Source organism: Heptranchias perlo, chromosome 11, assembly GCF_035084215.1.
Source record: "Heptranchias perlo isolate sHepPer1 chromosome 11, sHepPer1.hap1, whole genome shotgun sequence".
NCBI lineage: Eukaryota > Metazoa > Chordata > Chondrichthyes > Hexanchiformes > Hexanchidae > Heptranchias > Heptranchias perlo.
Genome location: NC_090335.1, coordinates 37,543,816 through 37,561,733, shown reverse-complemented (window position 1 = coordinate 37,561,733; position 17,918 = coordinate 37,543,816).

The following is a 17,918-nucleotide window of genomic DNA, read 5'->3' as shown; positions in this document are numbered from 1 at the left end:
AACCTTTACCAATCACCATACAGCTCAGTTCTCCTAATCATTCCTGCTGGCCTACATTTACATAGCTCCTAGAAAGGAATAACATTGTTTATATAAGAGCAATTTCTCCAAATGACAGTGTTCCTACAGTATGCTGCTGGTGTGCAAGCAAGCTAGTATTTATATATCAATGAAAAATAGGAAGATTTGGCAACAGATACTTAAGAATAGTTTATAATCCCATTTTAAACACACAATATAGGGCCAATTTTTTTTGAGTTCCTGCTGCTCATGGAGAGCCTTGCCTGCTGGGTCCACATATTTTAATGGATGGGAAATTGTGAGCAGTGTGTCCACGATTTCCCAATTTGCACAGTCTGCAGGCAAGGCTCCCTGTCTGTCAGCAGCAGAGACTCAAAATAACCATGACTCTATAAAGTTACATTTATTTATTTTGGAAGAATGAGACACAAGGCAATGGTTTTAAACATGAGATGAAACTATCTACCTGATGGACTGGCACATCTCTATGAAATCATAACTTCAACTCGCTGTTACTCAGTTTTGCCACAGACCTGCCTAGATGCGTCCAGTAGACGTCTGCAGCTCAACATCAATTGGGCTTCGGGCCTATCTGTTCCGGCGCAGGGATCGTTCCCTGCGCCCAGATCGCACCGGCACTAATTTCTACGCCAAAGCTTTTAAGAAAGGTGCAATGATAAATGACAAAATGCTTCCATAACCCAGAAAGAACCACCAACAATGCTAATATTTTGAATCATTGAATATTAACCTCAGATAAAATACCATGGAAAAGGCCATCTGGCACAGTATAAAACTGTCTAATGATTTGCTATCAGCCTGCTTGTGTTACCAGCCTTGACCAATTTGACTCCCCATATCGTTAACTCTTCTCATACAGGTCTAACAGCCCCCAAGCTGAGAGACAGAGTTCAGAATTTTTGATGCCCTACTTTGCAAATAGCATTACTTCAAGTAATAAATTAACCAAATCAAACCTGGTGTTTAAAACTCCATAGCCACAAAACTGTGGACAGCTTGACAGCATTTATCTAGGCTGCCCTCCCAGCTAATGGAGGAGGCTGTTGACATGTGTAATATTTGTTTCAGGTCTCTCATGTAAATCATTCAAGGGCCTTTGTACTTCTGACCTCCAGTTCAAAGGGCATTCTATTCTTAACAATTCCTTAAATTCTCCAGTAGCATTTTTTCTGCTTAGATTAGAACACTAATGACATAGTCCACAGTTTATAATCCAGTTCAAAAGCTTCATTCCTAAAAGTATTGGTTCCCAAATAGACTAGCCAATAGAAATGCTTGAATTGATCACATGCTAAGGGTCAGGTTATTAGGTGGGGAGCTCTTGTGAGGCTGCAGAGCAGCAAGCAGATATTTTCAGAAGGGGAAAAAAAATCTTTCACACACTGTTTTGTTTCATAGGTTGAATGAGTTATTTCAACTTTGCAAATTTGAATAAATATTTAATCTTTCATTTTGCAGCCTAGCCTGTGAATTAGGGAAGCATGGCTTAAAGATGTATGGAAAAGATCTCAAGGAGGAAAAGGCATCTGTGCATGGAAAGCAAATGAGGAAAACAGAAGCAAACAAAAATGAATTTTACTAACAGAAAAAGCAAGAAACTTCAAGTATTCCAAATCATTTATAGCAATCAATGGCTGATTTGATATTGGCTCTTTGAAATAAAGTCATGGATGTAAACTATGTGGAGACAATGTTTTAAAAAAATCAAATGTTCTTACTCACCTCATCTCAGTAAAAGTATCTGAATTATGATTTCCCTAACCATCAAAAAAAGATCTACCAAGTCTAATCTACTAAATCTGTCAAGTGCACTGAATGGTTTTCTGGCAAGGACTACTGAAGCTTTAATGTGTAAAGATTTGAGGGGTGAAATTCGACTTGGGTCAAGATATTTTCACCTCCTGAACTTTAAACAAAGGGTCAACCCTGAACACTAATAAATAAGGTTCACATCCAGTATGACTGAGTTGTGTATGGACAATAAGCATTCTACACATTATGGATGTCTCATAAGCACCAATATCTGTCGGTACAATGGATTCACTCCGTGGATTAGACCTTCTTGATTTTTTCTCCTTTCACTGGTGCATTGCACTTGCTCAAACCTGACCAATATATATTTTTTAACATTTATTATTTCAATGTATTTTGTAATAATTCTTTAAAAATCTTCATTCTGTTCCATTTGTTCCTTAATCACAGATTGTACAAGGAGCAGAATGACATCCATTTAAATTTCCTATTAGGGAGATTGTAGCACACTGCCCTTTTACCTCTGGGGCTTGTACTGAATTCAGCCCAGACTGTTAATATTAAAGTATCCTTGCTCCAGTGTTTGTACGGATCATATATAAAATTAATTTGGTTAATCTCAACCCAGTAACTTTGTAGGATTCACAGAGCAAAGCTGTCCCTACTTTGGCATTAAATTGCAAATGTCACTCAAACAAAAAATATCACATCAATTCATTTGGGGGTGCTCTTCAGAGATTGGATTGTTGCAATAGAGTAGTGTATGCTTTTCTCTGCCCCTTGTCTATACATTGTCAGACCCTGGAGTAGTAATTCTGATGTTGGGTCTGTGAAATGGGAAAATATTTCCTTCTCCACTGCTAATATCTTCCTGTTGTTGAGCACTAAAATTCAACAAAATAATTTAAATCTTGTGATGATATTTTGTGATCTCCAACATAATTTGAATTTTATAGAGTCCTAAATAGAGTAGTGTGTAATAGCACCGAAAGGAATACATAACTCAAGAGTGCAGGTAACTCCTATGAGATATGGCATTGTGTATGTTTACCTACCAAAGTATCACACATCTTAACATTCAGCATTCTTGGTGTTTTATGCAGATAGAAAGTTTTACTAATAGCACAAGAACGCTGAGCCCACTTCTCACCTATTGTCACTTATAAGATCGCAATCTTCTTATCAGATGTCTCTTGCGATCCCCTACATCTTTGATGTGATAAATGTAACTTATTATTGCCAATTCCTGCCCACTTAATTGTAGGCAAGATCCTGGTGTACATTCATCCCTTTTGGACATTTTTATGTCACCTCAGGGCTGCTGACACTTCAAGCAGTATGAAGAGATATTTTACTGAGGGTTTTTCTCACCAATCATTGTGATTATTAAGAATCATCATGTACTGGGCCTGGAGTTTTATGGCAATCAAGTGCATATTATTCCCTGAAAAAAAATCACACCATTAATGAGTGAACCATTAAATCTATGTGTGAACTATCTCACCCTGTTATCTAATACTCTCTATGGAATAGAATCTCCTGGTTATCTGCAGCAGATTATTTCTCAATAAATGGACAACATGGGCATGATTTTAACCCGGAAACCAAATGAATGTGACACAATCTGTGATTGCAACTCAATTGAATGTGACTGTTAGTGCTTCTGGGTTTCCCATGTGCCAGGCAGCCAGATTGATAGGCTGGCTACCTGTCAGAATGGAAAGAAGTGGCAAATCAGAGAGGGAGACAGGAGAGGGAGAGAGATTGTGGGCTCTGGAACAAATCAGAGGGGGGAGGGAGGTGGGGGATGTGGACGACATCGGGTGGGCCTTGAAGATTGGGGGATCCACCATCAGGGGCTGAGGGTCCAGCATCGAAAAATCGGGGTGGGGGGGGGGGTCAAGTATCAGACGATCGGGGGAGTCCAACATGGGGGGAAGGTCCAGCGTCGGAAGGTCGGGGGGGGGGGGGTCCAGCATTCGGGTTGGGGGGGGGGGGCGCTGAGGTTGGCCAATCGTCGGGTCATGTCACACCCAGGTGAGCTTGTTGGGCTTGGATGAAGCACTCCTGATCCTCCGGGCCCACATGCAGTGCAATAAAGGCACTCACCTCATGGATCCACCTGCTTTCACCTGATGTGAATCAGAAGCGATGGGAAACCCGAACATGTAAGGTTAAAGTTGTTTTACTTTTCTAATACACAAAAAAATGAAGTACCTCAACTATTTCACTGTGGTACAGTCCCCTTTAAGTAGTGGCCCACCTGCTTTCTGTGGGGGTGGGACTTGTGGATGTCTGTTATGCGCACGCATCCAAACACGCCTGGATCAAATCCAAAAGTGGGCGCGTTGGAGCCGGGATTTTAACCTTCCACCTGCTCCCAGCCTACCCGTTCTTGGGGGCTAAAATTACCTCCCCCCCAACCCCCCCCCATATATTACAAGCATTAATCCTCTTGCATCACCATGCCTCAAACATATGGAGCACAAGAGTCAATGCTCATGTTTACAGTTGTTGCAGCAAAAAGACCTTACAAGAGCCAAAGCAAAATCACTGCACAATATTGAGTAGGTGTACCAGTATAATGTAAATGCAAGAACTGATTTCAAGGGTACAATCTAACCTGGGGATTCGGGTGATCGGAGTAAACTGCTTGAGTATTGTTTTCACAGTTCATAGTTTGGTTAGAGAACTGCCTTCTAAGAATACCCAGGCATCTGTTATTGTATGCTTATTAATATTTTGAAACTTGCAAGGTTCTTTAGGGAACTAAAATTTATGATAGAAATAAGTGTCCATCAAAATTGCAAAAAAAACACTTAAATGAGCACTATTACAATGAGGAGATCTTAAACAACCCCAGGTCTTGCAACAACGAGAAATAGCTTGCTCTGAAATCTCTATGTTGACTTCTGAGGCAAAGTTAAACTGTAGCATTGCTACATATCTTGTGGCCAGAAATTCTATTCATTTTAAATTACCTATTACATTTTATCATACTTCACCAACCTTTGCCTTCACAGGAGTTCCCTTTCTTAGCAGTGTTGGCCTTGATTTCTGTTCCATTCCAGAGTTGCTAATCTTCACCTAACCCTCCACTACTACACTGACTCTGGCTCTCAATGTTGTTCTTATGATCTCCCTGCCTGGATAATTTTTCCCTTCCTGCCTACTCGGCCTTTCCACCTTTGACTCCTCTGCTCATGCGCATACTCATTATCACTGACCCGTGCTGCCAATGTCAAAAGAACCCCATTGGTTCCACTCTCCATGAGCAACACATGGGAAATCAGCTAGTTATTTTTCTACATTACCAGGAGTGACTGCAAGACAATAACTAAAAATTTTATTCATTTTTAATTGAAGCAGTACTCCTGAGCTGACCCTAAATGGCCTTACCCTGCATTATTATCCCTCAATTCTGGGATGTGCTCCTCTTTTGCTCACCAATTTGATACCGTTTCTTTCCTGTAGGTGTTGGTTCTTTCCTGGCGAACGATCCCCATTGATATCTCACCCAAGTGGCCATTTTTTAGAAATGAGCCTTGACGATGAGTGTTGATAGGCTAATATGACCTTGGGCAGAGGGAAACATTATAGCTGAGCCCAATTCTGTCCTCAACTTCAATTCATACACATGCACTTTCAGCAGGAATTGCTGAATAGCTATTAGGAGCGGGAGTCCTCGCTAATTTGTTCCAACCTAACCCAGGGGTACGGAGATAAGTGTAGAACACTATTACCATCCTACTGAGATCTAACTCAATACCCACGGGGCATTAATTCTAGGACTTTGAGTCCTGATGGCTCAACTACTGACTGGATAAAGTGTGAGCAATCAAGGGATAATTGTGATTTTTTTTAAAATAAAAATTGATTTGAAAGCGTACTTGCACATGACTGGCCTCTTGATGTGAAGTGCCAGTTTTACGTTATTGCTGAAGCTAGGGAGCTGAGACAAGATGTTGCAGTGCCTAACCATGCTCACTTGGTGGATGTGAGAAATAGTCAGACACTCACAACTTTTAAACTTGCTTTTATGTACTTCAGGATCATCTTAGATCCATTCCAAAGGGGACCATCGTAAAAGATGTCTCTGCAGTTGGTGATATTTTTAAAACTCACCTTCCACAGTTTACCGCTTAAAAAATAATCAGCTATAAACATACACTGTCAGGCACTTGGGAGTCCCTGAAATGGTTGTAGGTTCCTGTGATTTGCTTTCAGTCGTTCAGAGGTACTCTATTAATCACAGTAAGCAAAGAATTGGCACCAGAGGATGCACCCTCAAACTCCAAATTCAAATTTCAGCATCCCATTCTCAGAAATAACAGCTCCAATTGAGAGCCTTTAACTAAATTTTGTAAAACATACAGCATCATCAATTGTATTATTGCACACTACCCTATTTACAAACTTAATTTACAGTCAGGCAATCGTTTAAATCATAGGTCATTACAGTGATTATGCCAATGATATATGGAGTTTCGGATTATTCAGTAAAGCAAATGTTAAAATGACCAAATCTGGAAGGATCTCACTTGTATTTATTTTGTGCTGGTTAACAGTTTCCATGCAAATCCTGGGCATATTTTGCTGCTCAGTTCACCAGCAATTCATGGCAAACTCCAAATAGACAACCTAATCAAAAGATCCACAAATCTATAACGGCCATCACTGCAAAATATGAATTGCTTATTTCAGATCAATTTTACTGCAAGGTGGCTCACTCTGGAGGTTTCCCTCAAGGACACAACATCATACGGAAAGGAAGCTGGCTCCTTGTCACTTCCTGCTTTCACTTCATTTTTTTGTCAGTTGATAAATCAATAGTAACAGTAAAAGAGCCTTAAAGGCATATTATTGTGCATAACTATTACTCTATATTGTTGTGCTGATGGCATATACAATTTTGTGCTGGTGACGGGGTTAATATTAGGGATAGAATGACTGATGTTCAGAAAAAATATAGTATGTAGTATTACACTATATTTTGACACATGGAGTGAGGGAATAGAGGGACACACCTTGTGCATAATTCTTGACTCCAGCTGTCTTTGGGTTATTTTTGTTTATTTGTAATAACTCATCCTATACACTTGTTTTAATTCTCAGAATCATAAAATGTTTACAGTTAATCAAATCCTGTAAAAATCCTGATACAAATAGGTATGTGTTTCCATCAATTCCCCTGCTTTCCTCCTCAGACAAATACTGGAGGGACTGTGGCCCCCAGGCCATACTGTTACTGGTTCTTCCCACGCTCCAGCTCTTCTAGATTACAGTCTTGGAAGCTACAAGTACTATGAATAATCTAACTGTCTCCCATAACCCAGCCCCATGTTACTGCTCAGCCTCCGACTTAGAGCACAGAACACTCCCATAGCACACAGTCTAGTAGTTGTGCTATTCACAGTAAGAATGTGTATTCTCTTACTATGGTGCAATCTGGTATCGCCAACCTCTCCCCTTCCCAGCAACAGCCATGTCGACAAAGTGCCTCTGATTCATAATCTAATCTGAGCAGGGACTACATGTGGATTACGTGTATAGCTGGACAAATAAGTTGCCATCTGGGCTCCCTTCTTAGCGGACTACCTCCCCAACCCCACCATGACTCTTCCCTATGGCTGGCCAACCCATCCAGGGAGACACGGTAAATGGCAATCACCCTGACCCCAACTTCCTGCCTTTCATAAATTTTCCAAAGACTAGTCCCAGCAGTACTGTTCCCACAGCAAGAGAGACTGGACCTAAGATCTTCGCACCCCCCTCCCCCACCAACGCACACAATAACTTCCATATCCATAGTTACCAACTTATGATCCGCAGGGAACATTCGCTAATTGAATAATATTCTTTAACTACACACAACAGTGGCTATAACTGAACTCAGTAAATAATGGGTGAACAGGATTGTACCATGTCTGAAATATCAATGCATGCCTGCAGAATTGCAATAAGAATTTTTAGAAAAAGTGTTTGCCCATTTTATTCCTGGCTTATTAAGTACTGATCATTTGGCCTGGCTACCTACATCTCCCTTATTAATTCCATATAACTCACAATTAGCTGTTCATATATAGCTCTTCTTTCTCAGCCATTTCCACTCTCACAGGGTCAGAATTGCTGATAATTTTGCTTTCCACAAAAGCCAATGATATTAGCATTACACTTTCCCTCGAATAAAACTCATTAAAACTATAACTTCATTTTTCCCACATATTATTGTTGTGACATTACAGTACGTTTAATTCTGTCATCGAGAGTCTTGCAAATATCCGCGGTGGATTTATAGCCAGGTTACATCCTCCTCTAGCTTGGTAAAATGGATATTGTACAATCACTTCAATCTTAAGCATTGACATAGATGTGCTTAGAGCTGTCACTGGGTGCAAAATGAAAAAAAATTACCCATTCTCTAGAACTGTCACCTCACACTCTGAGATGAGTAGAGAAAAGGGAAAAAATCAAATCCGTCTATTCTGTCTTCCACAGCAGGTCTAAACTATCACTTGGTGCTGGTAACTGGATATTGACAGTAAAGCTAGTCCGATATTTGCTCTCCTCTCAGTATCTGCCACTCATTCTGCATTGCTACTATTCCATCAAATTCACAATTTGGGCTAAATCCTTTAGCCTTATAACAGGAATTTTTGAATCAGAATAGCAAAAATGGCATAAAATCATCACAAATCTCATTACCTAAATCAGAAATCAACTGTAAACAATTTTACAACACCAAGTTATAGTCCAGCAATTTTATTTTAAATTCACAAGCTTTCGGAGGCTTCCCCCTTTGTCAGGTGAACCCTGACGAAGGGGGAAGCCTCCGAAAGCTTGTGAATTTAAAATAAAATTGCTGGACTATAACTTGGTGTTGTAAAATTGTTTACAATTGTCAACCCCAGTCCATCACCGGCATCTCCACATCAGAAATCAACAACATCGATCATTATTAAGGATTCAGTGTCCCTTCTGTAAGCCCTCGGATTTAGGCATTATCAGAAATCAAACCTCCAGAGCATTTTTCAAGGACATAAACTGACCTCTTATGTGTAAACATGGTCAACACGGTGACACTATTGAGTGAGTGATGGCTTCACCGCCTCTTTGACTGAACATTGGGATTCTTTGAAAAATATATTTCAAGTTAAAGTCAGGTTATTTGTTAAATCACTGCAAAAAAAAAAACAATCACATTGCAGTATGATCTGCTTCCCACAGTAGATAATGGAGGTTTTGCTCAGCACGCTGTTCCAGCAACTAAGCCTAATGTAGCTGCAAAATTATCCAAAAGGACAAAGTAAATGACCAGGGTACTAGATGGGCTGTCGGAACATTCTCTTTTCACCTTTGGAAGCTAGGAACTCCAGTCCAGATTAATGGGGTTCTCACCTGTCTCATAGTGTCGTGAGTCTATCGCACAAAATTCCTACAATTCAACACTCTTGGCAGCCTCAGTTAGAAAGTCAAACAGGATGACTATTATGTTAAATGTAGATGTCACACTGGTGCAGTAGGAGACACTTATGAGGTTGGAGTTAAGTACATTGTGAGAGAATAATAAATATAACAGCACAGAAATTCTCCTTCCCCCTTCCATTTTTTAACTCCTTTTCTCTTTTTTTTCTCCACTCCCACAAATGTTAACCTCTCCTCTCCTTTCAGAGGTTGTTTATGTTCACAGTTTTTCAAGCAGATGAATGGCTTTATCATGGTTATTTCCCCCATTATATTATATAGTCCTCATGTTCTTGCTCCTTGTTATTCCGAGGAACCTCCAGCCTTTTTTGAGATACACCTCAGTCCTTAACTACTCATTATAATACTTCATATTGACTGGGTGTTTTTCATTCCATTTATATTTGAATGGAGTGTGTTTTACGCAAAAAGTATGTATCAAGTGGAAACATATTCCATTGCCTGATACTATTATTCTTCACTTCAGTAAGGACAACATTTACTGGCTTTCTAAGACCTCAGAAACTTTACCACGCTCATAAATCAGTGTCCTTTTGGGAGCTCCTGTATTTAAGCACTATCTAAAACCAACTGCAATATATTTTTCAAGAGGAGATGGATTAGGTTGCAAGAAATTCTTGTCGGAAATGTTGCCCCATTTTTAAAGGCAGCTGAACAAAATTTATGTAACATACAAACAGAAAGTCACAGAACTGAGCTTGTTTTTCAGTGCAGGATAGAACATTAAAAGAAGACTTGAAACAGGTTTTTAAAACAATGAGCAGAATGGATGATGTTGATGTAAAATGGTTATTTAAGTTAGACTGCGATAGCAGAACTACAGGATATGAATACACAATTAACAAGCTTATTTCAGTGCAAGAGACATTTCTTTTTTTCTCCCTTAGGGTGTGATGCTGTGCTTCTCCAAAGCATCCCACATTGCAGTCTTAGCATTGGCCAACTAAACTTGATGCAGTTAATGTTTGACAGGTTGATTTAGGTACAAGCTAACAAGCCTGGAACTCATAGGCCTGACCTGCAATCATAGCAGTGGGAGGCGAGCACCTCAATCACTGCATCTACCTTGTTAACCAGTTAGCTGTCATGAAGTTAAAAAAAATGACCAGGGAAAGTGAATTTTAGTGGATGCTGTCAGAAATTGCTTTAAAAAAGCCAGATTTACTGTGCTGTACGTTAAATCTTGAGTAACATTATTGCCTAAGTAACACAAACAAAAGTCCTGCCCCTTGAAATTTTATCCGGCGAAGCTAAGACTTTATGTGGACATAACCCACAGCAGTGCAGATGGGTCATGCATGATCAAATTGAGACCATCTTTTTGTAAAAATGATTACACGTCCTTCTTGAGCCAAGCACCTTATTAATCCTTTATCAGTCATGTACCAGAGGGACAAATTCACAGGGCTGTTGTATATTTTGAAGAAAAATTAAATAATCAGAGCTCTATCCCACCCATAGCTGTCCAGGAAGACCATAACGGTCAGATTTATATAGCAGTTAGCCGTAAACTTGAAGAAATTGCAGAATAAAAATGAATTGCTTTTATAGTCACCTGAATGCAAAGATGCTTATATATATATATATATATATTGCAAAGAGGTTGGCTATTTAGTCCATCTCCTTGATTTCTTCATTAAGTCCTGTTTCAGGCCAAGGTACATATTTGTAATATGTGTCTGCTTTCCAGTGCAACGTTTAAAGAATCATAAAATCACAAGCCCAAGAAGTGTAGTATCAGTTTGCATTTATTTGCATTTAACTTGTCACTGAATAATTCTAAAATGAATCTCCTGCTTTTTTAAAAAAAAATTCTATTGCTCAAGGTTTACTTCTCAACAACATAATGATAGCAAGGTTTCTCTGTACATTTAGACAAGGTAAGGAGATTATTTCGACAGTAATCAATGTTTAAGTAAATGTTTTGAAGCCAAGGCTTAGAAATTCCTCTGCTCTAAAGCCTAGTCCCTGTTTATTATTGCAGAAATCCATCTAATGTCGATGTTAACTATAAAGGAGATACATAACATTCCTGCCTAAGATGTTCATTTCTTCCAGTACACTGACATTGCTCAATAGAGCTTGATATGCAAAATCCTTAGAAATGTTGAGACTCTCTCCATTATGCATGTACAGATAAACAATCCTCAAAACCCACTCTCTGTCTATAATCCATCTTCTACAATCGTCAAACGCCCAACAGGAACCAGTTCGCTGGTGTCCCCCACCCCCATTTACCCCAGATAGGAACCAGTTCACTGGTGTCCCCCACCCCCATTTACCCCAGATAGGAACTAGTTCACTGGTGTCCCCCACCCCCATTTACCCCAGATAGGAACTAGTTCACTGGTGTCCCCCACCCCCATTTACCCCAGATAGGAACCAGTTCACTGGTGTCCCCCACCCCCATTTACCCCAGATAGGAACTAGTTCACTGGTGTCCCCCACCCCCATTTACCCCAGATAGGAACTAGTTCACTGGTGTCCCCCACCCCCATTTACCCCAGATAGGAACTAGTTCACTGGTGTCCCCCACCCCCATTTACCCCAGATAGGAACCAGTTCACTGGTGTCCCCCACCCCCATTTACCCCAGATAGGAACCAGTTCACTGGTGTCCCCCACCCCCATTTACCCCAGATAGGAACTAGTTCACTGGTGTCCCCCACCCCCATTTACCCCAGATAGGAACTAGTTCACTGGTGTCCCCCACCCCCATTTACCCCAGATAGGAACCAGTTCACTGGTGTCCCCCACCCCCATTTACCCCAGATAGGAACTAGTTCACTGGTGTCCCCCACCCCCATTTACCCCAGATAGGAACCAGTTCACTGGTGTCCCCCACCCCCATTTACCCCAGATAGGAACTAGTTCACTGGTGTCCCCCACCCCCATTTACCCCAGATAGGAACTAGTTCACTGGTGTCCCCCACCCCCATTTACCCCAGATAGGAACTAGTTCACTGGTGTCCCCCACCCCCATTTACCCCAGATAGGAACTAGTTCACTGGTGTCCCCCACCCCCATTTACCCCACATAGGAACTAGTTCACTGGTGTCCCCCACCCCCATTTGCCCCACATAGGAACTGGTTCACTGGTGTCCCCCACCCCCATTTACCCCAGATAGGAACTAGTTCACTGCAGTCCCCCACCCCGATTTACCCAAGATAGGAACTGGTTCACTGGTGTCCCCCACCCCCATTTACCCCAGATAGGAACCAGTTCACTGGTGTCCCCCACCCCCACGTACCCCAGATAGGAACCAGTTCACTGGTGTCCCCTACCCCTATTTACCCCAGATAGGAACTGGTTCACTGGTGTCCCCCACCCCCATTTACCCCAGATAGGAACCAGTTCACTGGTGTCCCCCACCCCCATTTACCCCAGATAGGAACTGGTTCACTGGTGTCCCCCACCCCCATTTACCCCAGATAGGAACCAGTTCACTGGTGTCCCCCACCCCCATTTACCCCAGATAGGAACTGGTTCACTGGTGTCCCCCACCCCCATTTACCCCAGATAGGAACCAGTTCACTGGTGTCCCCCACCCCCATTTACCCCAGATAGGAACTAGTTCACTGGTGTCCCCCACCCCCATTTACCCCAGATAGGAACCAGTTCACTGGTGTCCCCCACCCCCATTTATCCCAGATAGGAACTAGTTCACTGGTGTCCCCCACCCCCATTTACCCCAGATAGGAACCAGTTCACTGGTGTCCCCCACCCCCATTTATCCCAGATAGGAACCAGTTCACTGGTGTCCCCCACCCCCACGTACCCCAGATAGGAACCAGTTCACTGGTGTCCCCCACCCCCATTTACCCCAGATAGGAACCAGTTCACTGGTGTCCCCCACCCCCACGTACCCCAGATAGGAACTAGTTTACTGGTGTCCCCCACCCCCACGTACCCCAGATAGGAACCAGTTTACTGGTGTCCCCCACCCCCATTTACCCCAGATAGGAACCAGTTCACTGGTGTCCCCCACCCCCATTTAACCCAGATAGGAACTAGTTCACTGGTGTCCCCCACCCCCACGTACCCCAGATAGGAACTAGTTCACTGGTGTCCCCCACCCCCACGTACCCCAGATAGGAACGAGTTCACTGGTGTCCCCCACCCCCACGTACCCCAGATAGGAACCAGTTTACTGGTGTCCCCCACCCCCATTTACCCCAGATAGGAACTAGTTTACTGGTGTCCCCCACCCCCATTTACCACAGATAGGAACTAGTTCACTGGTGTCCCCCACCCCCATTTACCCCAGATAGGAACCAGTTCACTGGTGTCCCCCACCCCCATTTACCCCAGATAGGAACCAGTTCACTGGTGTCCCCCACCCCCATTTACCACAGATAGGAACCAGTTCACTGGTGTCCCCCACCCCCATTTACCCCAGATAGGAACTAGTTCACTGGTGTCCCCCACCCCCATTTACCCCAGATAGGAACTAGTTCACTGGTGTCCCCCACCCCCATTTACCCCAGATAGGAACCAGTTCACTGGTGTCCCCCACCCCCATTTACCCCAGATAGGAACTAGTTCACTGGTGTCCCCCACCCCCATTTACCCCAGATAGGAACTAGTTCACTGGTGTCCCCCACCCCCATTTACCCCAGATAGGAACTAGTTCACTGGTGTCCCCCACCCCCATTTACCCCAGATAGGAACTAGTTCACTGGTGTCCCCCACCCCCATTTGCCCCACATAGGAACTGGTTCACTGGTGTCCCCCACCCCCACGTACCCCAGATAGGAACCAGTTCACTGGTGTCCCCCACCCCCATTTACCACAGATAGGAACCAGTTCACTGGTGTCCCCCACCCCCATTTACCCCAGATAGGAACTAGTTCACTGGTGTCCCCCACCCCCATTTACCCCAGATAGGAACTAGTTCACTGGTGTCCCCCACCCCCATTTACCCCAGATAGGAACCAGTTCACTGGTGTCCCCCACCCCCATTTACCCCAGATAGGAACTAGTTCACTGGTGTCCCCCACCCCCATTTACCCCAGATAGGAACTAGTTCACTGGTGTCCCCCACCCCCATTTACCCCAGATAGGAACTAGTTCACTGGTGTCCCCCACCCCCATTTACCCCAGATAGGAACTGGTTCACTGGTGTCCCCCACCCCCATTTACCCCAGATAGGAACTGGTTCACTGGTGTCCCCCACCCGCATTTACCCCAGATAGGAACTAGTTCACTGCAGTCCCCCACCCCGATTTACCCAAGATAGGAACTGGTTCACTGGTGTCCCCCACCCCCATTTACCCCAGATAGGAACCAGTTCACTGGTGTCCCCCACCCCCACGTACCCCAGATAGGAACCAGTTCACTGGTGTCCCCTACCCCTATTTACCCCAGATAGGAACTGGTTCACTGGTGTCCCCCACCCCCATTTACCCCAGATAGGAACTAGTTCACTGGTGTCCCCTACCCCTATTTACCCCAGATAGGAACTGGTTCACTGGTGTCCCCTACCCCTATTTACCCCAGATAGGAACCAGTTCACTGGTGTCCCCCACCCCCATTTATCCCAGATGGGAACTAGTTCATTGGTGTCCCCCACCCCCATTTACCCCAGATAGGAACTGGTTCACTGGTGTCCCCCACCCCCATTTACCCCAGATAGGAACCAGTTCACTGGTGTCCCCCACCCCCATTTATCCCAGATAGGAACTAGTTCACTGGTGTCCCCCACCCCCATTTACCCCAGATAGGAACCAGTTCACTGGTGTCCCCCACCCCCACGTACCCCAGATAGGAACCAGTTCACTGGTGTCCCCCACCCCCATTTACCCCAGATAGGAACCAGTTTACTGGTGTCCCCCACCCCCACGTACCCCAGATAGGAACTGGTTCACTGGTGTCCCCCACCCCCACGTACCCCAGATAGGAACCAGTTTACTGGTGTCCCCCACACCCACGTACCCCAGATAGGAACCAGTTTACTGGTGTCCCCCACCCCCACGTACCCCAGATAGGAACCAGTTTACTGGTGTCCCCCACCCCCACGTACCCCAGATAGGAACCAGTTTACTGGTGTCCCCCACCCCCATTTACCCCAGATAGGAACTAGTTCACTGGTGTCCCCCATCCCCATTTACCCCAGATAGGAACTAGTTCACTGGTGTCCCCCACCCCCATTTACCCCAGATAGGAACCAGTTCACTGGTGTCCCCCACCCCCATTTACCCCAGATAGGAACTAGTTCACTGGTGTCCCCCACCCCCATTTACCCCAGATAGGAACTAGTTCACTGGTGTCCCCCACCCCCACGTACCCCAGATAGGAACTAGTTCACTGGTGTCCCCCACCCCCACGTACCCCAGATAGGAACTAGTTCACTGGTGTCCCCCACCCCCATTTACCCCAGATAGGAACGAGTTCACTGGTGTCCCCCACCCCCACGTACCCCAGATAGGAACTAGTTCACTGGTGTCCCCCACCCCCACGTACCCCAGATAGGAACGAGTTCACTGGTGTCCCCCACCCCCACGTACCCCAGATAGGAACCAGTTTACTGGTGTCCCCCACCCCCATTTACCCCAGATAGGAACTAGTTTACTGGTGTCCCCCACCCCCATTTACCACAGATAGGAACTAGTTCACTGGTGTCCCCCACCCCCACGTACTCCAGATAGGAACTGGTTCACTGGTGTCCCCCACCCCCATGTACCCCAGATAGGAACCAGTTCACTGGTGTCCCCCACCCCCACGTACCCCAGATAGGAACCAGTTCACTGGTGTCCCCCACCCCCACGTACCCCAGATAGGAACCAGTTTACTGGTGTCCCCCACCCCCACGTACCCCAGATAGGAACTAGTTCACTCGTGTCCCCCACCCCCATTTACCCCAGATAGGCACTAGTTTACTGGTGTCCCCCACCCCCATTTACCCCAGATAGAAACCAGTTTACTGGTATCCCCCACCCCCATTTACCCCAGATAGGAACCAGTTTACTGGTGTCCCCCACCCCCATTTACCCCAGATAGGAACTAGTTCACTGGTGTCCGCCACCCCCACGTACCCCAGATAGGAACCAGTTCACTGGTGTCCCCCACCCCCATTTACCCCAGATAGGAACTAGTTTACTGGTGTCCCCCACCCCCACGTACCCCAGATAGGAACTGGTTCACTGGTGTCCCCCACCCCCATTTACCCCAGATAGGAACTAGTTCACTGGTGTCCCCCACCCCCATTTACCCCAGATAGGAACTAGTTCACTGGTGTCCCCCACCCCCATTTACCCCAGATAGGAACTAGTTCACTGGTGTCCCCCACCCCCATTTACCCCAGATAGGAACTAGTTCACTGGTGTCCCCCACCCCCATTTACCCCAGATAGGAACTAGTTCACTGGTGTCCCCCACCCCCATTTGCCCCACATAGGAACTGGTTCACTGGTGTCCCCCACCCCCACGTACCCCAGATAGGAACCAGTTCACTGGTGTCCCCCACCCCCATTTACCACAGATAGGAACCAGTTCACTGGTGTCCCCCACCCCCATTTACCCCAGATAGGAACTAGTTCACTGGTGTCCCCCACCCCCATTTACCCCAGATAGGAACTAGTTCACTGGTGTCCCCCACCCCCATTTACCCCAGATAGGAACCAGTTCACTGGTGTCCCCCACCCCCATTTACCCCAGATAGGAACTAGTTCACTGGTGTCCCCCACCCCCATTTACCCCAGATAGGAACTAGTTCACTGGTGTCCCCCACCCCCATTTACCCCAGATAGGAACTAGTTCACTGGTGTCCCCCACCCCCATTTACCCCAGATAGGAACTGGTTCACTGGTGTCCCCCACCCCCATTTACCCCAGATAGGAACTGGTTCACTGGTGTCCCCCACCCGCATTTACCCCAGATAGGAACTAGTTCACTGCAGTCCCCCACCCCGATTTACCCAAGATAGGAACTGGTTCACTGGTGTCCCCCACCCCCATTTACCCCAGATAGGAACCAGTTCACTGGTGTCCCCCACCCCCACGTACCCCAGATAGGAACCAGTTCACTGGTGTCCCCTACCCCTATTTACCCCAGATAGGAACTGGTTCACTGGTGTCCCCCACCCCCATTTACCCCAGATAGGAACTAGTTCACTGGTGTCCCCTACCCCTATTTACCCCAGATAGGAACTGGTTCACTGGTGTCCCCTACCCCTATTTACCCCAGATAGGAACCAGTTCACTGGTGTCCCCCACCCCCATTTATCCCAGATGGGAACTAGTTCATTGGTGTCCCCCACCCCCATTTACCCCAGATAGGAACTGGTTCACTGGTGTCCCCCACCCCCATTTACCCCAGATAGGAACCAGTTCACTGGTGTCCCCCACCCCCATTTATCCCAGATAGGAACTAGTTCACTGGTGTCCCCCACCCCCATTTACCCCAGATAGGAACCAGTTCACTGGTGTCCCCCACCCCCACGTACCCCAGATAGGAACCAGTTCACTGGTGTCCCCCACCCCCATTTACCCCAGATAGGAACCAGTTTACTGGTGTCCCCCACCCCCACGTACCCCAGATAGGAACTGGTTCACTGGTGTCCCCCACCCCCACGTACCCCAGATAGGAACCAGTTTACTGGTGTCCCCCACACCCACGTACCCCAGATAGGAACCAGTTTAC